Source organism: Candoia aspera, chromosome 3 (genome assembly GCF_035149785.1).
Source record: "Candoia aspera isolate rCanAsp1 chromosome 3, rCanAsp1.hap2, whole genome shotgun sequence".
Taxonomy (NCBI): Eukaryota; Metazoa; Chordata; class Lepidosauria; order Squamata; family Boidae; genus Candoia; species Candoia aspera.
This window is the reverse complement of record NC_086155.1, coordinates 131,623,876-131,645,994: the sequence shown is the minus strand read 5'-3', so window position 1 is coordinate 131,645,994 and position 22,119 is coordinate 131,623,876. Positions and strand designations below refer to the sequence as shown.

Below are 22,119 nucleotides of genomic sequence, written 5' to 3'. Positions count from 1 at the left end.
ATAACAAATAAGTAAACACTTAGAGGCACATGCAGTACTGTCCTGTGCATGATGTTGCTAATCAAAATATTTGAAGGAGAAAACTTCGGAGGCCTTGCGAAGTCAAACATTTTTCACTTGCCCTCTCCTTTTGAATTGTTTATTGCACATTTTCTTTTCCAGGTCACAGTAACAACTGTGAGACTTATTAGAGATGAGGAACTGTCTCACTTGAAAGGATTTCATTTCTTTCATCAAACGTCTGAAATGTTTCTTCTGACTGTGAACCATATCTCCCTTGACCTTTCACTTTAGACTAAGTTCTCTTGACAGGGTGAATTCTGGACCTATTAGGTGCTGTAAAAGTGGAGGTAAAGTGAAAATATGATTTTTTTTTCCTTCAGTTTTTGATCTACTGAAGAATGAAAGAATGTGGTTCAAAATAGTTCTCCAGTATTATTAGCAGAGGTGAGGATGAGAAGTGAAGAGACACAATAACCTCCAGTTCCAGTGAATTATTTCTCACAATAACACTTCGATCAAGAGTTTTGCCAGAGAATTGTGAGCTACATTTCCTTGATATTAGACTATATTAAAAAAAAAAAATTATTACACCACACTATTTTTCTCTTTATAATTGACATAGAAAGATCTGCAACTCTGTGAATATTGTTGAACTACAACTCTCAGAAGCCCCACCCAGTATTACGAATGACATGAGGTGTGGCAATTATATTAGAAGCATTGACTAACAAAATGAATGAAGGCTATTGAGCATCCTGCTTTTTTCTGCTGTTCTATGTCACCTACAACACATCTCAAGTGCAATGCTGTCAGAATACTCTTAAATATTCATAAATAACTCCCAAGGAGACATCAGAACCTTGAATGACCCTCTCTTCACTAATGTAACAGCACTAAAACATGATAGAAGAATTTTTTAAAAAACCAACAAACAAGTTCTCCTTCAGGTCAAATCTAACTACTGGTGGCTTCAAAGACAGATCCATCTAGTTTTCTTGGCAACAAGATTGAAATCACCTTCCAGATTTTTTTTCTCTTTTGAAGGGGGGAGAGTGACCCTGTTTAGCTTCAGCCTTGATATTTCCTGTGGACTCTCATCCATGTACTAACCAAGTCCAACTCTGCTTAGCTTTTGAATATCACCTACTATAGGTAGCAACAGAAGAATCTTTTTTATTATTATCATTACATTCCAAGAGATAAAAAATCAGCTTTGCAAGATGCATAAATTCAATAATTAGTTTACTCAAGTCATGATCTGTTTGTGGAAGAAGAGATACCTGGCATTTATGTGGTGGGTATTTCTCTATTAACTCCTCAGATTATACATTGAAGGTTTTACAAATAAGATTGAGTGGCACACTTGAAACTATGGAAAGAGAAGTTTTATACAGAATAAGATTTTTTTTTTTTTGCAAAGATTCAGTAGATTATAGGAAGGAAGAGGCAGACAATGATTAGGTTGGGGCTACTTTGGTCTCAGATAAATTTAATTCTATGAATCAAGAGATTGATGGAATCTTTTTTGTTCAGTTTTGAGAAACCAATTATCAACTATTTTCTGCAGCCCAAAGAGTTAAACATTCAATCAGTTTTGTTGAAAAGAAATATAGGTTATCTTGCATTGGAGTTGAAAGAAGTTTTGAAGTCAGATTTAGGCATGATTTAGGCATATGATAAAATATGAAAACAGTTGTGGAGATCTGGGGAATTCTCATCTGTTTCAGTGAATGAATTATATCAAAATTGTAAATCCTTGGTACTGAACACCTAAAAGAATCTCACATATAGCACATACAAACCTTATGAAGTGCTAGAAAGATTGTAATACTGCTCAGAGTCCCCCTTTGGGGGGAGATAGGCAGTAGCACAAATTTGAGAAAACAAATTTTTAAAATAAAATAAATAGAAAGGGGATGTTCTTCCATCTATGGTGGGAATGTAATAAAGTTTCAAATTTTGGGAGGAAGTTCTTAAATGACAGTAATAACCAAACAAATAATCAAATTCTCACCAAGTTTAGGCCTACAGCATATATTCAGTGGAAGAATCAAGCAGTCACAAAGTAAGAATGCTTTGTCGTATTTAGCAGTAGAGTTAATCACTGCCTATCATTGGAAACATTTAGATAGTCCCCAAAATGATTTGATGAGATTTGGTCAATAAATCTACTTGAGAAGGTATCTTATAAAATTCATTTATTCAGAAAACAAAGGTGAAAATATTAATGTTATCTGAACGAGGAGTAAAATAAAATGAAGACTTTAAGAGGTATGGACAATTTAAAGTACTTGTTACAGGAATGTTTAGTATAAAAAAAAACTATTTGTCTAATAAAAACATATTTTAAAGAAAAAAATCAGAGAAAAAAGAGTTGCCTTTTATTAATAGTATAGTTGCTAGAGGGCTGAGGGATAGCTTTAGTCAAGGCTGAAAATCCTCTCACAAAGAATGGGATCCAGTAGAATGGACAGGGACAAAAATTATATCCAAATATATTACACCTTGTTAAGAACCTGGTGCATGTGTGTGTGTGAGACAGAAAAAAAATATATAATATTTAGTTTAGGACTGATGCTTTTCAAAAATGAAAATAAGCCCTATGGATCCTGAATTTTATTTAAAAGGGAAACGGGGGTCCATAAATAATCTATTCAATTGCTTATGTAACTAGTCTGTTGACAGGTATTAATTTTTCTAGCAAAGCTAGCTTCCTAACTTGCTATTTCATATCCCTCTTTCTCTGTTGCTTTTATCTTGCCATTCTGATAGATGATCAGAGCAAAGACCTTGAGAGTAACCTGCTTTAGAGTGTACAACAGCTCATGCTGAATATGTACAGAGTTAAACATGGCCATGGTTATAATGCAAAGATTCAGTGGAAAAGTGGTGAAGCCACAGTGCAATTGACATGATTTTGGGGGGGGGGGGGGGGGAGTTATATTTAAAAAATGTAGACATCAAAGGTGAAGAGTTGTTAGAGCTAGAAAAGTCCATATTTTTCAGTCCTTTTTTCTTTACGCTGTTCATTCACACAAAGGATGTTCAGAAGAACATATTTATATTGTCACTAAAGACTCCAAAGAACAAATTTTAGAATAGTCCAGTTGATTTGATATTTTTTAAAGGCAGTTCCCAGGCACAGAAAATTTACTACAAGATTTTAAAAGGAGGAGGACGCAAAAGAATACCCTCCAAACCCCATTTTAGAACTATAGGTGCACTTTGATCTGCAATAAAGTAATTTACCAATGCAGAGGAAAACTCCAGTGAATGAAGCAGCACTTATATCTTGTGCCAAAAAAAAAAAGCTTCAGTGGGTTATTTTCTTTCTGTTTTTCCTTTAAGAAAGGAACTATGAAAAATTCAGAAAAAACTAAATTAGAAGAAACACAGCTTGCAATATTGTTGGTGAAATCTGGATATTCATCTTGAATGTCTAATTTAGCACAAGCCATAGCTAAGAGTAGATAACTAGATGACTCTCCTAATTCATGGGATGATCAAGTCCTCTGGAAATAACAGTAACAGTAACAATAACAATAACAATATTTTGTTATTTATATGATACACTGCTGGAATTATTAACTGCACATAAGCTGAACTGAACAGTTTGTACTGAAAAACAAGAAAACTCATGACTATTCACTATGCATTAGATCCCTGTAGTGATATTGATAGGTTACCCCTATAATTAGCTATTTAAACTAATGCAATCAAGGTCAGAATTGAAAAATCATCAAATGATTCAATGTGCAGATTGTGCAAAAGAGGCAAAAGAAACAGTAGGTCAAATGCTCAGTTCATGCAAGAAGATTGCACAACTAACTATAAACAATGACATACAACAGTCACCAAAATGATTCACTGGAACATCTGTAAAAATTATCATTTGCCAGTAATGAAAAATTGGTGGAAACATAGTTGAAAAAGTAGTTGAAAAAGAGCAGGTCAAAATATTTTATTATTTTTTGTATACCAGCTTCCTAAAATTAGTACAAAAGCTATATTTATCAAATTTATATCCTGCTGCAATCAGAAATAAACTCTGAGGCTCAGAAAATAAACAGTTACAATAATATAATATAATATAATATAATATAATATAATATAATATAATATAATATAATATAATATAATATAATATAATATAATATAATATAATATAATGTTCAGAAACCTGCCAAACAACCTTTGATGTCAATCCCCAAATGCCCTCTGGAAAAACATCATTTCCAACTCCTTCCACAAGACAGGCAATACTGAAACTAATCAAATCTCCAGTGGGAGGCCATTCCTGCTTCTTCTGCACAAAGTCGTTGGGCTGACTCCTGTCGAGAGATGCGCTCCTGCAGGTAACCAAGCACTAAGCCTAAAGAGCTTTATAGGTTAAAATCAACACATTAAATTGCACTTAGAAACAAATAGCAACCCAACACAGTGCCCACAAAATGGGTATAATAATTGCCCACCATGAGCACCTGGGCCACTGCATTTTACACTAATTGAAGCTTCTGGGTGGTATTTAAAGGCAGTCCCACGTACAGTGTATTTCAGTAGTCTAAACGAGTGGCGATGAGATCATAAGCACCTTGGTCAGTTCCTCCAATCCCAAGTAAGATGACACTTGGGTTCCCTTGGAACCTATTATCTCCTGTCCAGACCCTAACGGTCTCCAAACACTAGGGTGATACATCAGCTGATGATACTGGACACTGAACTATTGGATGACCTCCCCCAGTGGTTTTGTATAGATATTAAATAATAGTGGAGAAAGAACCAACTTCTGTGGGCTCTACTTGGGAGGTACCATTGGGCCAATCTCTCCTGCCTTTCTTTATTCAGAATTAATAGCTACTGTTTGAGCTTGTTAACTTTTGAGTCACTCCTCTACACTTTTGACCAGCAGCAGTTAACTGGTTATCTTTTCACCATGAAATTTAACTGGTTAATTCTTTCATTTGAAACTGCTATTAAAGGCATACAGACAGCAGTAGGAAAGATGATAGCCCTCAGGTGCAAATGAACTATTGGCTGGATTAAGGTAAATAATCACTCTTGGCAAGATAGAAGCACTGCTGTCAGATGTTTCCCTTGTCCAAAAAATTAGGAAGAGCTCCTGTTAGGGATGGTGTAATACCCCTCTTAAAGAAGTATATTCATCATTAAGGTGTTCTTAGGTCTTTTCTGCATAGCAGCATTATAGTGTGGTTCTCCAGTGTGAGATGGGGCAGAAAAGTATGCTGGATTAAAGAAGTGCTTCCCATACTTCTCAATCATCTTCTGCCTTGTCAACAAAGCAGAATAAAGGTTCTGCCCACATGTGAAAAGGGGAAAAGAGAGAGGCTGGGTGGGGGAATACTCCTTTGGTGCCAGTTTTTGAAGCAGAAGACCCACTTCTGCAATCCCATGGAGTGATCATTCAATGGAAGTGGAGAACTGGCACCAAAAGAGCTGTGATCTCTTCCTGCTTTCACACCCAGCTGTTTCTTCCACCAGGGCACGAGAGGCAGGTAGAGAACAGATCTGATCCCTCCTGTCTCTCCAGCCCATTTATCATTCCACTCATGGCAAGAGGAGAAAGAAAAGGAAGGGATGGGATTCTGTGATGTCAATTTTCTGATCCTGTGAATCCATGGGACCAGAGAAGTGGCACCAGAGGAGTTATTCTCGCCACTTCTCTCCCTCTTACTTCTCCTGCCATCCATGGGGGGGGGGGGGGAGAGAGAGGAAAAAGGAGACCTAGTTCCCACTTTTCTTCCCTCTGCTTCTCTCACTATGGGTAGCAGTAGAAAATGGGGTGGGGTGGGGTGGGTGATGGGAGGTAAGTGTGTCTTTTTGGTGCCAGTTCTCCCAACATCAGAATATTCTGCTTCTCCTAATTATCTTTCCATGCAGTAAACTGGAGTGTAGTTTAACTGCAGACAACACCTAAAGAGCCACTTTCCCTTGCTTTTCTTTCTCTGACAGTTGTCCAATCACATGAAACAGTGATAAGAGATGATGGCTTAAGAGAAGCTCCCCCTGTCTCAATCTTGGCATTTCGCTAAGCCCTAGGAACATGGAAATACTGGCAGAAGAATTTTTGGGAGAGATGTCTAACTCCCCTACTGCCAAATGACCCTGAAAACCAGTGGCCAGTGACTAGAAGGAAGATAATGCCTGCAGCAGTGTCAGATGGCCCATGAGAGAAGGACAAGGTCATGTCCTTAATTTACCTTGATCAGATGTGTCATAGATCAATTGTCCAGCATGACTTGTGTTGGAAGAAGCTGGATCACACAAGTTTAAAACTAGAGCAGGAAAAGAGTTCAGGGTTTCTTCTTGGTGGATGAGGATATGTTGAAGACAACATTACCCACTCATTTCCTGTAAATATGGTTCCTGAAGCATCACCAATTCATGGTCAGAAGATCATGGGTAAGAGCCCTTAAGGACATCATGATCAAATGGCCTCTGTGACAAGCTGCTTCTGCTAATTTGCCAAAGGTGGATGTTCCTGGATAGATCTAGCCACAGTGAGTTATGTTCTGGAACCTCAAGATTTAATTAGTGGGATATTATTTATATTTAGCTCCCTTTGAAGCTGTTTCAAAATGTTGAAGACAGCAATCTTCTCTGAACATATTGCATTTCTTGGAAGGAGCACCATTTACAGTCAATTCTGCATGGCTTACACAATTTTGTAAAGTCTATTTAGGAGCTAAATACCTGGTGGATCATTTTGACCCTTAAATGCCTCATAGGGATTCCTCCTTGGTGGTACTGTATTTGCCAAGAATCTGCTTTGCTGTGAGCTAAAAAGGGCTCTTGAATGAGAAATTCAGCCTGTGTGAACCCTTGCTGTGTTTGCTCCTGTAAGTTCTCAACTTCATAAATGCTGTTGTGTCTCTGCTGTTATTCTGGTCATCCTGGTTGTAAAGTGTTGCAGTTTAAAGACGGTGCAATATAATTGTTTTAAAATAATAAAGCTCAAAGTTTTTAATCTTACTGGTAGAAACGTTATGGCAGAAACTTTAAAAGGACTGCTGAGTTAATTCTGCAGGGGTGAAATTGACATGAGTTGGGTCTATTTCTTATCTGGTTCATTGAATGGACAATAGCAAAATGACTCTTTTCAAAATCGTTTTTCAGATTAGCAGGTAGTGTTGGTGTAGAAGTACAGTGAACATGTTTGTTAGCAGCTTGTGTTAATACTGAATTTACTCTACATCATAATGGTTATTCATGAATGATGTGGCTATTAAATGGTCCTATAAGTGAATATTTAGAGAAAGGCATGGGAATATTATTTTATTTAGTCATATTTATTATTACTTAACCATGGTAGCTTTTAAAGATACAAATATTTTTTTTTTACTTTATGATATACAAGCTAACATATTTCAGCTAGGAAAGAAAAATGGCTTTTACCATAATGTACTACAGCTACAGTATATTAATCGATGACCAATTGCTGCTGAGCTACAGCAGCCCCCAGCAGGGGGCACAGTGACTTTTTTTCAGCCAGATCCTTTGTCTGCAAGCTTCAAAATCCAGTAATCAGAAAAGGATGATGTCCCAAACACCACTGGATAGATAAACTAGCGCAGAAAGTTTCCTTTGAGGAGACTTCAAACACTTTATTCATGAAGAAAATAGTCTGCCTCAGAAAATGGCCATCAGTGGTTTATATTAACAAAGCCATGTGGAAAATTTCAGAGGATGGGGGAAGCAGGAGAAAAAGGAAAAAACAAAAACAAAAAAACAAGCTTCATGGACAGTTGGTGACTGGCTATTCATTAAAACTCTTGGTAATAGTGGCATTGTACATACAAAGGAGGGCTAGTCAAGTCCTTTTTTCAGGCTGCTTCTAAAAGCAACATATTGAGCAAAGCAAAAGGTAAAATGAAGGTGTTGTATTGCTTTGCTTTTGTTTTGCAAAATGATTAAAGTGCCTCTGGAATCCTAGATGTCAAAAAGTTTCAGCTGGTAAATTTTTTGCAGGTGATTTCAAGCTTGCCTGCCTAAAGTGGGTAATTTTATTTGTCTACTTGTTAAATGCTTTGCCTGGTTCTTGCTGGGCCCCTAAACAAGCCAGACAGTGCTGCTGTTCAACCCACTTCAGCCTGACTAAAGAATGTAGCTAAAAATGAGGTTTCTGCGAGAAATAGACAATAGATGCAGGTTAATGTCAGTTGTATTGTATCATGGAGAAGTTAGAGGTTGAGTGTTGAATTATTTCCATTCTCTGCAATTTATATTACTCTTACTTGCTATTTGTCAGTTATAGTTGAAAGCTGTTATTATACGCTGTTAGAAATGGGAGAATATGCTCATTGAGGCTACTTTTTTTTTCTTTTTTTACATTATAGAAAAAAAAAAAAAACCCAAACAACAACAAGAAACCCCATTTTAATCTACTAATCTACTTAATCTTCAAGTTTTAGCATGTATCAATCCCATATTTCCTGAAAAGAATAAGTCTTAAAAGTATTGAAACTTGATGGTCCTCTCTAAGATCAGCTGCAATATTTCTTGTTTTAAATTTCTTAGCTTCCCAGGAAGCTTGTTAAGGTGTTTCAACCCAGATCTTGTGCCAAGTAGTGACTTTAATGTGAAATACAACCAGCAACTATACTGGTTTTGAAGTTCTAATATTTCAGTTATGCACATAATTGCAGGCTTTGTTTCAAAGATGAACTTAATTTGCAAAGGGTTTCAATCTAGGTATGAAGGACCCAACACTGAATGGTTTAATCATTTGTAGATCTAAAGGATTTTATAGTGAATTGATTAATCAATTACATATTTGTACAATTTTTGTCAAGGCACATTCCAGTCTAAGTACAATGTCAAACTGGAAGATCTTAGCAAAGCACAGAGTCTAATATATAAATAAATCAACTTGTGTCCAAGACTAGTATAAAATGTCATCAATAAGAATTACAACTATTTTAGTAACAGTGAAAATATGAAATACACATGGCACAGATATTAAAGCATATCCCCAGACATTTGTGAACATACATTATTTCTCATCTTAACTCATATAGGGATATTTTGTTTTTCTTGAGGGGGTTGCATCACTAGTCCCTGAGCAGAGTCATGGCTGATTTTAGAAAAAGCTAAACAGGTTGGTTGGGAGATCTGAAAAAGAAATAAAATCTTAAAGAAGGCACTTCTATGCCGTAAAACTACATGGTCAAATTTACATAATCAACAGGAGTTGTGAACTAACTTGAGGGATCAGTTACCTTTTTGTACTGTTTTTAGCAGCTAAAAATGTAAGCCATAGGCAGCAAGTGAGAGCCAGTTTGGTATAGTGGTTAAGGCACCAGGCTAGAAACTGGAAGACTGTGAGTTCTAGTCCTGCATTAGGTATGATGCCAGCTGGGTGACCTTAGGCCAGTCACTCTCCCTCAGTCCTAGAAAGAAGGCAATGGCAAGTCACTTCCAAAACTGTTGCCAAGAAAACTGTAGGGATTTGTATAGGTAGTCACCAGGAATTAAGACTGATACAAAGACACTCAGCAAAAAGGCAACAAATATATGTTACATTTTTTTTTTAAAAGCTAAGTGTTTTTAAAAAGTATTTAGGATGCATTTATTTTATTGTATGCATTCTTATGTATAGTTTTTAATATATTTTTTCCTCTAATATGCTGGATTTTTGAGCAAACCTTTCTAAAATATATGCATTTGTAACTACTTTGGTTAATATGCACACATTTTGCATGCTATTTTTGGAATGGTAACTATCAGAAAATTCAGAAAAAAAATATAATTTTTAGTGTGAATTCCAGTTATCCTAGTCTGAGAGTCCCAAGTATGATAAATTCATATTCCTCCAAAATGATACTTGAAATAGCTCCCCTGCCTCTGGAAGGCCTTGCTTTGACAGTAGCTGCCAGTCAAAATAAATCTATCGGAAGAATTAGTATTTTGATCATATATGGAATAGTGTTATATGTTGGTATTATGTTTATAACATATAAGGAGATTTACTTTAAACATTAAAATGCTAGGCATTCTGAATTGAATGCCTTATAGAAAGACTAATAAATTTGGCTGTGTTACCCTTTATAAAGTAAAGGTAAAGGTTTCCCTTGACGTAAAGTCCAGTCGAATCCGACGCTAGGGGGCGGTGCTCATCTCCGTTTCTAAGCCTTGGAGCCGGCGTTGTCATAGACACTTCCGGGTCATGTGGCCAGCACGACTCACGGAACGCCGTTACCTTCCTGCCGAAGCGGTACCTATTGATCTACTCACATTTGCATGTTTTCAAACTGCTTGGTGAGCAGGAGTGTGACCCTTTAGACTTTAATATTATTAATGGTGGATGGGTGGGTGTGGAAAGAGAGGTTACTTAATGTGCAAGGATTTCATCTTTATTTCTCCCAGAAATAATATTTTTTCTTTTCTCCTTCCATGTGCTCAGATTACCAGCAGAAATTTGAAGTGTGCCTGTGTTTGTATATGTTTTTGCCTTAGGATTAATAAAAGGCAATACTATGTTAGTCAATGATGACTATGCTCTTTAAAAATTTATAATTTCTTAATAGAATACACTGATTGGAAATCTTAGCCTGCAGGACACAAACCCGATGGAAGACAATATTGGATAAACTATTCCCTCTGGAAGATTCTGCTTGCCTACCACTATTGTTGGGGAAGGTTAATAATGAAACAATGTGACATACCCTTTTTGTCTTCTGAATAAATAAAGGATATTAAAATACCTGATGTTGACTCCAGCTGTTTCCTTCTCAGGTGGCATTCATATGGAAGTCACAAAATCCTGCAGTTTGCCTGAACTACTTCATAAAACAATAAAAACATTCAGCAACAGAATTAGTTTGTATGAGGGACGAGCCCAACAGAATGACTTCCAGCTATAGGATACAAAAGAATCTCTCTCTCTCTCTCTCTCTCGCTTGCTTGCTTGCTAAGTGTGGCAGAAAGATAATCTCAAGAATGCTTTGTGACCCTACACACACTCATTTATGTTATAATGTTGTTATTAAATTCACCGTTATTCCCAAACTGCAGGGTGGGGGGCAGAAGGAAGGAAGGAACCTTGTAGAATCAAGGACTAGGAGGATATTCCTTCCTAAACTGATGCACTTTGGATGTGTTGAGACTCCTCCTCCCAAAATTCATGGCTGGGAATATAATACGTTTTTTTTTTCCTTCTTTATTTCCTTCCCAGGCAAAAACATTGTCTTGTAATCATTTAATGCCTTTAGAACATGTTTGTATCTTTCAAATTATGGTGTGTCTGCCAGTTCACCAGGATCGAGCCAATACCAATTTTCATTAATGTATGTCATGAGTTAGCATTTGGTCTTTCCTTAAGTGTACCACCTCTTTTTGTTGTTGTTGTTGCAAAGACACACTGCCAGCAGAACCATTATCATCTGAATCTATCAAATTAGAACTGATAGAACTGATATTACACAGCTGATGATAACCTTGACCACACTGATCACATATAACCATTTCACTGGGTGCTTCTGAATATTCCTCCTGACATATTGTACTGACCATTTCCCCAGTTTCAGTAGCTCCTGTTTGTATGTCCTTCCAGAGAACTCAGGACTTGGAACTGTCTTCAAATATAATGAAGCAGCTCTGCTTAAGTTTATCTTTTTGATAGTTCCAAGACAAAACAAGCCATCTGACTATCTAGCTAGGACATCTTAACCTTCTTCAAATTTGCACACTGGCGCTTTGGATTTTTATCCATTCTGTGAAAAGAGTTTGGTCAAGGATGTTGGTGGTTTTTGGTTTTGGTGCAAAGGAGACCACTTGTGGACCACTGAATTACCCACCCCCATGGAGTCTCTCATTTAGTCTCTCCAGTTGGGCCACCCACTTCATACAGGGAAATCAGTGCGCTTGATGAGCTCTGCCTGAGAAGCTGCCCTTCAGCCTGGCTTTTCACTGCCGTCCAAGGGGCAAACATGCACAGGTGAGGGGAGAAGGGAGGGAAGCAAGGGACTCAAGCCCAAGGCAGCCTCATGGACAGCCAAGCTACACAACAACCCTTTGCAATTTTGCTTTCCCATGGAGGAGAAGATGGTGCATTGTGGGAAACAGAAAGGAGCTGCTTCAGCAATGCCTATTAAATGAGTAGCTTCCTTCATCTCTCCCTCCCTCACTTTCTGTATGATTTTTTGTTTTAGAGGGATATACACTATATTTCCTGATCAGTGATTCCTAGCTCCAATGCCTTTAATGCACTTGCTTGCACTGAACTTTTTTTTCTGAAGTTCATTTACTCAGTTTGAAGATTTATTTACTTTATTATTTTTTTTAAAAAAAGTTCTATTTACTGTATATGGCCACCTATCTCAGAAAGTGAACTTGTGTGACAAACACAATTTAATAATAACATTTAACTGACATTTCCTGAACCTCCTTAACACACTGAACAGTTTGTTACCTTCAACCATCAAACTTGGCCAGGTAATGCCTCTCCTCACTTACAAAAAATTAAAAAGCATTTATCTCAGCACTGATCCCTGCAGGCCACACATGAGCATCTTTCCAGTTTGAAAATTGTCCAGTACCTCCATAATGCTTTCTGTGTCCTTAGTCTGTTACCCATTCATTAGACAATCCAGGCTCTTATGTCATATCTGCTGAATTTGCTCAGGAGTCTTAGGTGAGGGATTATCAGCTCTACACGTTGGACCAGAGCTGGAAACCAACTCGATAGGAAGACTAAAACTATATTTTATTGAGATGGGCTATAGTAACAGAATCTTACAAGTCTGCCTGTATTTTCCTTTCTCTCCCTCTTATATCACAAGGAATAAGGGAAGGGTCACTCTAAGTCTCTTTCTCATACTCTACTGCCCACCTGGGCTTAACCCATGCTTCTTCCGCTTATTTTTTTCTGATGGCTTCTGGCTGCTTTTCCTCCATGGCTCCTACAGGGATATTACTACAATCTTTTTGAAACTCCAAGTATAGATTATCTACTGCATCATTCTGGTTTTTATTTTTTCCTTCTTTTGCCAGATTTCCTATTCTTTTCCCCCAGCCCACTTTCTTTCTTGGGAAAGAATCTCATTTGACTTTCTTTTGTGATTGCTGCCCTCTTACTCTTATGACCTGGAAATGTATGTCATAATTCTGAAATTATGAAAGTTAAATTTGGGGCTTTGAAAGTTGCATTGTGGAGAACTTCAAATTAAAACAAACAAAAACAGTGCTACTGTTACTGAGTGCTCCTCCCCCAAGAAACAATTGGAGAATTTCTCTTTACTCTTACTGCAGTCACAACTGCCTACAAGTAGAATAGAGAATTTTGAAAGGGCATTTGCATCTCTACTGACTATATTTCTGTCTTTGTTTTCTCCATTCTTCAAGAAAGTGTGGGATTCTCTGGAAGATGTAGGGAAATGGAAGATAATCTACCTAGAACCTGTCTAGAAACTGTTTTTTCCCTCATGAGAAGGAATTCTTTAACGTTGCTACCAAAATGCAAATGAGGACAATATCTTTATGTCCATGTCTCCATTCACATTGCATATGGGTGTCACAGTGTATAGCTCAGTGGTAATGCTTGTGCAGAAGATGGCTACCCTGTTAGGGTATTCTGCAGAAGATGGCTACCATGTTGGGTGGATCTGGCTGAAATTCCACAGAGCTGCTAGACAAAAGGATTGCATGAGTATAAAACAGCTTCTTATGTTCCTGTGCTCCTATATTAGATGTAGTCATAAAATACTTGCTTTATTGAAAAGGAGTTCATTGACATGCTGTCCCCCTCCCCTGCCCCTTCTAGAAGACTTTGAGAAATGCCTTGCATCTGTAGAAATTATTCCAGAGACAGCAGGAGTTGCTAAAATAGATTAAATTAATGGACCAGACTCACTTTCTCACAGCATGATTCACTTTAATTGATTATACTATATACAAACTTAAATTACTAATATCAGTGCTTAGAAGAAAATGAATATTTAAAGAAAAATCCTTTGTGTAGGCATAAGAAATTAATATATTTGAATAAGTTATAATTTGTGATAGGCATTAAAAAGACTTTTTAAAATATATTTCAAATAGCTTCAAGAAAATAAATATACACACAAAAAGAAAATAAGTTTACTCTCTCTCTCCATATATATCAGTCCTATGGCAAAGCTGTGATTTACCCTCTATTATGGATTCATTTTGAATTCTGAAAGCTAAATCCAGTTTAATGAAATATAAGAAGACTCTTGAATGCAAAACTGACAACCAATACAAGATTAGTTGAATACGAGCATTATTCCCACCCACCCCCACAACGTTATCCACAATATACTAGCCTACCAAAAACTTGTATTAACTAGAAGTAATTTGCTTAAATTACAGATGTTTTATTAAAAAGAGATTACATGAGAGAAGAGAATATACTATGAAACTGCCAAAAGAATTAATTCTTGCCCACAACATAGTAAATTTAGTTTACTGGTAAATTATAGAAGTTAATGGCATTTACAGCATTGATAGTGCTGATCTGTGTGATTTCTTGATTTTATACATACATTTGTCTAGCTTTTAATAATTGACTATCATAAGTCAAGAGAGCCAGTTTGGTGTAGTGGTTAAGGCATCAGACTGGAAGACCATGAGTTCTAGTCCCACCTTAGGCACAAAGCCAGCTGTGTGACCATGGGCCAGTCACACTCTCTCAGCCCTTGGGAGGAAGCAATGGCAAACCACTTCTGAAAAACCTTGCCAAGAAAACTGCAGGGACTTGTCCAGGCAGTCTCCGAGAATAGGACACAATTGAACAGATAAAAAAAAAAAAATAGTAAGTGAAATAACATTTCCCTAAAATAATGAAATGATTAAGTGAAATTCTGATCAAATACAGTTATAAGTCAACAAATATATTTCTCAGTCCAAATTGGCTTTTCAGGGTCAGTTCAGAAACTTATTATTATTAAACCTTAAAGCTTATTCTTTTCCAAATCTTCACTGTTTGTCTGAATTATATGCCAAGCCACCCAGCAAATTTATTTGAATATCTCTTCTCTTTTGGTTAATATACTATAATAATATGGAAGAAAGGGGTGAGGTTGTAAATATTTTATATGCACATATTCCTTCCCAAATATAAAATGTTCTTGTTCTCATTGTTATTATATTAAATAATAGTAAAATACAAAGTGGATGCAATACAGTTCATGTAAAACTACAGTGATAATAGGAGAAGTGGTAATGTATATGTATATCGGGGTGGGGAATTTTTGAATTGCTGGGGGAGGACTTGGCATTCCAACCTGACCAAAGGTCAAAGGAGATTGCATAGTAATGCTATGATATCACCAGGAGGATTTGAGGGTCCATCTTTCTTTTGAGGGTTAAGAGTTAATGAAAACAATTTCCTCCCCACACATCAGTCCCCTAAAATGACTAAAGCCACAGCAGCAATGTTTGCCACTAAATGTTGGTGGTGTGATCTGGGGATGATGGAGTGCCACAAATGAGAGACTGAGAACTGAATGCAGTCCAAAGACTGCACGCTGGCCACTTCTGATGAGGATGATGACATCAGCATGCATGTGCCACCACAATGTTGTTCAGTAGAGAAGTCTCAGAAAACTTGGGAACATTTTCTGAGGATTCCCTGAGAAAGCACATACCGTATCCTAAGTTTATTCTATGATTTACACATCATTGTCATCTGTTTCATTCTCCCGGATTCCAAATTGTGCCACTGTGTTTCTCAATGCTTTTTAGAAAGAACTATTTCAGAGAGTTGTGAGAATCAGGGTCAAAAAAGGATTCAGGGCTAAAACCTGCTGATTTTTATTTTATTTTTACATTTTGGGGGGAATTCTTTGAGGAGGAGACTTTAAATCAAACCAAATGGATTTCACCCACTGCTAATTGGGACATCTGCTAAAGATGCCCGATTATCACTTTGATTTACTAGTATCCCCCTTGATTTTTTAATAAGTAATAATAGTAAATTAAGAATTATTGATAAATAGCTACCTAAGCTAAATTAAAAGAATAGCAACAGTAAATGAACTTTGATATTACAGGAACTTTTCATCATTTCATGCTCTGAGTAGAATAAGATATATTAAGAATAACTAACTAATAGTTCAACGAGACGTGGTGGCGCTGCGGGTTAAACCGCTGAGCTGTCGATCGGAAGGTCGGCAGTTCGAAACCGTGCGGCGGGGTGAGCTCCCGTTGCTCGTCCCAGCTCCTGCACACCAAGCAGTTCGAAAACATGCAAATGTGAGTAGATTAATTGGTACCGCTTCGGCGGGAAGGTAACGGCGTTCCGTGAGTCATGCTGGCCACATGACCCGGAAGTGTCCTATGGACGCCGGCTCCAAGGCTTAGAAACGGAGATGAGCACCGCCCCCTAGAGTCGGACACGACTGGACTTTACGTCAAGGGAAACCTTTACCTTTACCCTAACTAATAGTTCATTTGGTAACTGGGAATATCAATAGGAACTGAGGAACAGAGGGAGGGAGTGACTATGTTGACTGTGAGCATGTTGAGTATTATTTTATTCTGTGAAAAATTACTTCTGTAATTTTTCAGTGATCATGACATAGTGATCATGACATAGTCCTATTTTAACAAGGGAAATAGCCTAACTCTATTGAAAACATATGCTGTGTATTCAAACAATTCCTCAATGAAACTCTAGTATCCAGTTTTAAGGAATGAGATAAGTAGGGGAAAAAAAAAGTCTTCCTGAAACTTCAGATGGCTACTGCCTGGCAAAATAGACAAGCTTTCTGACTTAGCATGTGTCTGTGGCTGTTTCTGTATGTATGCCTGTAAGTATGCATACAACTCTAATTGTGTTTGTGTGTCTCTGTGTGTACATGCATGCTTTGGTTTGTACACATTTTAAATATTTTCTTTCATTTTGACTTTCCACTTCCTTCATCAAGAATGGTCAGCTTGCAGCCTAAAATGAATGAGTGAACAAAGGAATGTCCCCAGTTGTTTTTAACAGTCTGCATTTCAGACATAATTTTTATCTAATAATAAAAGCAATTTCGCTCTGTACTTTGCTGCTTGTGATTTATTACAAATACAACTATAATGACTGTGAACATCATGATTTACCAACTTTTGTCATATTTATGTAATAACAATAAAATCCTCAGCAATTGGCAAGATACATAACATGGGAGGAGCATGCTGAGAAAAATGTTTTGCACCTTCCTGGAATTACGTCAGAAGAAAAAAAGTTTTTTTTGCATTTAGCCTTTGGTATTTCAGACCATGGAAATCTATTTCCATGTCCATCCACATCCACCAAGGATAAGAGACAGAGAGATGAGTTATACATTGGAATCAGAAAAATCCTGACTTCTCAACTAGAAGCAGGGTATTTCAGACATTGTTTTCTGCTCTGTCCTTATCATGCTGCCTCTACCTGGTCTCCAATTATGAAACAGCCTTAATCATCCATAGTTATATTGGTGTTAAAGTAGCAACTTTCCCACTTGTTCTTGTCCCATTCAAGGACATTTATTTATTTTAATTTATTTAAAGCATTTAAGGCATTGGACAGTGTGACTCTAGGTGGTGTACAAAGGAAAGGCTGATGCATTTACAAATTGCTGGAATAATAAAACCTGATCTCAAAATGAGGGAGGGATATTAATAAAAATGACAGAATTTCAAATGCTTATACAGAATCAAGACCGCTTATTAGGATGTATATATAAACTCCTATTTAGATATGACATGGTGATCGAACAAATAAAAATATGTATGATAAATTGGGTACAAAACTTCAAAGAAACAGTTTTAGTATACCAATGGGAAGAGCTGTGGAAAAAATCCATAAAATTCACTCCAAGCTATAGTTTGAGAGAGAGCTGGTATAAAATGTTTTACAGATGGTATACAACTCCATCAATAATTGCCAAAATAGATAAGTCATACAGCAATAAATGTTGGAAATGTCACGAAACAGAAGGCACATTCTATGTAGTGGAAATGCAACGCCCCCCCCCAAAGTATTGGAAAGATATCCAGACAATTTGGGGGGTCAGATTTGAAATGAAACCACTATTTCTTTTATTAGGTATAATTCCATAACTTTCCATAACATCTAAAAATAAGATTATTAAAATGCATGTTCATGGCTGTGAGGTAAATTGTGCACAATACTGGAAAAAAGACATAGATCCGATGATATCATACTGGGAACTTAAACTTGGAGAATATGCAGCTATGGCTAAGTTAACTGGATGGATGGATGGATGGATGGTTATCTCAGAAGTTTAAATTTAAGCAAGAATGGCTTCCATATATATTAAATATTACACAACATGGTAAATACAATCATTTAGAGTATGTCAATAGGCCCTGCAAGTTGGTTGGAGTACAAAGAAGGGGGAAGTCATAAATTAAATATTTACCTTTATTGTTTTTAGGGGGGTTTCTTTCTCTTTTTCTAAACATTTATAAACAATAATATAGTGGAGATTTTGATATTAAACTCAAAATTGTATTCTTTTTAATATAAAAATAACTTAATGTACTCTGCTTGGAACCCTTACTAATGTCATATTGAGTAATAATTGTACAGCCTCTGGAATTATATATATTTTTGATAGATATCTTTTTTTTTTTAAATATACCTGTTTTAAATAAAACAAATAATGCTAAGAATGCTAATAATACTAATTATATAAGTGCAGAGTACTGTTGATATACTTTTTAAAAAGGAAAATGAATATATATATATATATATGGATGCAGTGGCACTGCAGGTTAAACTGCTGAGCTGCTGAGCTTGCCGATTGGAAGGTCAGTGGTTTGAATCTGCGTGACGGGGTGAGCTCCCGTTGCTAGTCCCAGCTCCTGCCAACCTACCAGTTCAAAAATATGCAAATGTGAGTAGATTACTAGGTACCGCTTCGGCGGGCAGGTAACGGCGTTCCATGTAGTCATGCTGGCCACATGACCACGGAAGTGTCTACGGACAAACGCCGGCTCTTCGGCTTTGAAATGGAGATGAGCACTGCCGACTAGAGTCGGACATGACTGGACTTAATGGCAAGGGAAACCTTTACCTTTACCTTTACCATATATATATATATATGTATGTATGTATGTATGTATGTATGTATGTATGTATATCCTGTATCATTGTTAAAGTTTAAAAAAAAAGAAGGAACACTCCTGCCCAAAAAAACCACAACTAACAAATACAGAAAATACACATAAAACCAAGTAGACAATAAATGCCAAACATTTCTTTCATATAATTAACTGATGTTAGCTAAACTGATGTTGGTTTTGCTTCTTGTAAATGTCAGACTCCCTGATCAAATGTTCCCAGAACATGGGATGCATTTATTGGACTTGCATCCATCTGCATGAAACCCATGTCAGCAGACTGTGATTCGCCAGCAGGGAGGGGGACTTTGACTGGAGTGTGAATTATTTTGTTTGGGCTAGATACCTCTGCCCAAAGTTAACAGCCAGCATACTGTTCAAGCCATCTGCTGGTACGGGGAGGTGCATGCCTTGGAGGGTAGTAAGGGGGGGAATTAGAAGTCTCTGTGATTTTAAACTGCAGAACGCATGGGAAATGCCATTCACAACTTTTACCTTGTACCAAGCGCTCCGCTTCATTAAACAGTTTAATGAGCAAAAGTCTCTGGACTGTCATTGAGTGAATGCTCGAGCGTTCTGGTTGTTACAGTAAATCTAACTGATTTTTGACTAGTTGGGGCTTACTGTTTTGACTTATGAATTCTACTCTGTAATGTCTAATACAGGAACACTGGGACTGCCGGCCACTGCTTTCAAGCACCACAGACAATTGGAAAGAGTCACAGCATTTATTGTTTCTATACTTATATTACAATCCCCAGGAAAATCAGCTCCATTATATTCACGAAGAAGTACCATCATTCCCTGCAAACCCCTCTTCCCTTTGCACAAAACCCCTTCAGTCTTGCTGCCTGAAATTTCAACAAGTGTTCCACATCATGGCTACTCTTCTTGCAAAGTGCATCATATTTTGTTTCTAAATAACATCTTTAGCATTTTTACTGACAGATTGGAAAGGAACATGTCTCAGAAATACTGCACAGATCTCTATATAATTTGGTAGGCTTCTTCCCTTCATGAAGGTCTTTGTATTAATTGTGTGTGCATGCAATTAGAGAAGCAGAGGAAAACTTATACTCATTGAATGTAAGTGCCTACCCGAGGAAGACAGCATGCAGAGAATACCCTCTATGGCACTCATTTAATTATCCAAATAAACTGGATAATTTTGAAATGTGTAACTTCATGAAATTACAAAGGGAGTTAATTATGAAGCAGTTACTGCAGAAAACGCAGCACATTTTTTAAATGGGAAAGGAGAAAGAAAGCCATATTTCACACTGGGCACAACAAAAGCAAAAAGCTGGGTCCTAATGAACTTGCCACTGTTACTTGGAATGGAGACTTTAATCTCTCTGTTTGAATACTAGGGTTGTAATATTTATTTTTCCACAATTAAAACTTTAAAAGTATGTTGCAGCACATTAGTAAAGGGAAAGCACTACATCATATGTCCCTAAAGTTCATGATATAGTGTCTAAATTTTATAAATGGGATAACAACAGCACCCAGCTCGCTCTCATTTCTTTTACGATTTGATTCTCTCATCCTACAGTCCCTATTGCCCGACCAGAGCTTCCTCTTGTTCCCTTGTTCCACAGCTCCCACCTTATCCACTGAACAAGCTGAAAGGAAATTGTGGAGTGATTTAGCACAGTTTTCTTTATGACAGTATTGGAGAGTTTTGCCATTGATTTCTTCCAGGATAAGTGTGTACATTTTGGTTCCTGGCACCTATCTGGAGGAGTTCATGAAGTTTTTCTTGATAACATTTTTGGAAGAGGTTTGCCATTCTCATCTTTGTAGGGCAGAGAGAGAGTGATTGGGCCAAAGTCATCCAGCTGGCTCCATGCCTAAGACAGGACTAGAACCCATGGTCTCCTGGTTTCTAGCCTGATGCCTTCACCTAACTGGGATGGATGGATGGACAGACAGACACATACATAAATACATGTATACATATTACTCTCTGTCTAGCCTATAGCATTGAAATTCCCTGGTGGTCCTCAGCTGCAAACTCTGGAGCTCAAACAAAGTAGCCAGATGCTGAGTCAGCTTTTCACTTATCCAGGGCAAAATAGAAAAGTTTGAACTTGTTGTTTCAATATTGTAGGGCTCTATGGTTTCCAATTTTTTGGAAGCACAGTACAGGTAGTCCTCAACTTACCATTCATTTAATGATGTTTCAAAGTTACAATGGCCTCAGAAAAAGTGCTTTACAACCTGTACTTGCACTTTCAATCATCGTACCATCTCCATGGTCACATGATTGCGATTCAGGTACTTGGCAACTGTTTGCAGTGTCCTGCAGTCACATGATTGCAATTTGCAACCTTTTTTGCTGTTTTACGGCAAAAAAAACATCCATTGGGGAAGCTGCATTCACTTAATGGCCATACTGATTTGCTTAATGGTCCCATAAAAACGGTTGTAAAATTGGGTCCGGTCACATGGTGACTCAACTTACGACTGCAAGGACTTATGATGGAAATTCTAGTCCCAATTGTGATAGTTAAGTCGAGGATTACCTGTCCTGGTTGGAGTTCAGTAGTATTGCAAAAATATGTCTTTTTTATGATGTATGTAAAACAGCATTAGATTCAGTGATCAGCATCTCTGAGGATCCTATTTTGATTGCTTGCTTCAAAAGCTCATCCTTTTGCAACCATTTTTTAACTCCCTTACTTCTCCTGGCAAACTCCTACCAGTTTCCATCAAACTTTCACTCCTTTAATTATTCCTCCACTCTAATGAAACTAAGTGGATTGTTAATATATAAAGACAGAAGCAGTGAAATGGGGAAACTGTAATTACAGCATAAACCAATGGGGGAGAAGAGGGAAGTTTCTCACAAATAAAAAATAAGCATAGAAGTCATATTTTAAAAGGCTTGGGAAAAGCTTTACTTCATCTTGAAAATATGCATGAGTTGGTAAAAACTCAGGCAAGCTTTCCTGCAGAGAGCACTCTAAATGAAATATTACAACAAGAAGATCTTTTCTCTGTTGTTGTTTGCCTCATTTT

General features: G+C 37.2%; 1 pseudogene; it reads right to left on the bottom strand.

The window, feature by feature from the left end:
• Positions 1 to 11,311: 11,311 nt before the first annotated feature.
• On the bottom strand, positions 11,312 to 11,846 carry LOC134494690 (metal-response element-binding transcription factor 2-like; annotated as a pseudogene).
• Positions 11,847 to 22,119: the final 10,273 nt, after the last annotated feature.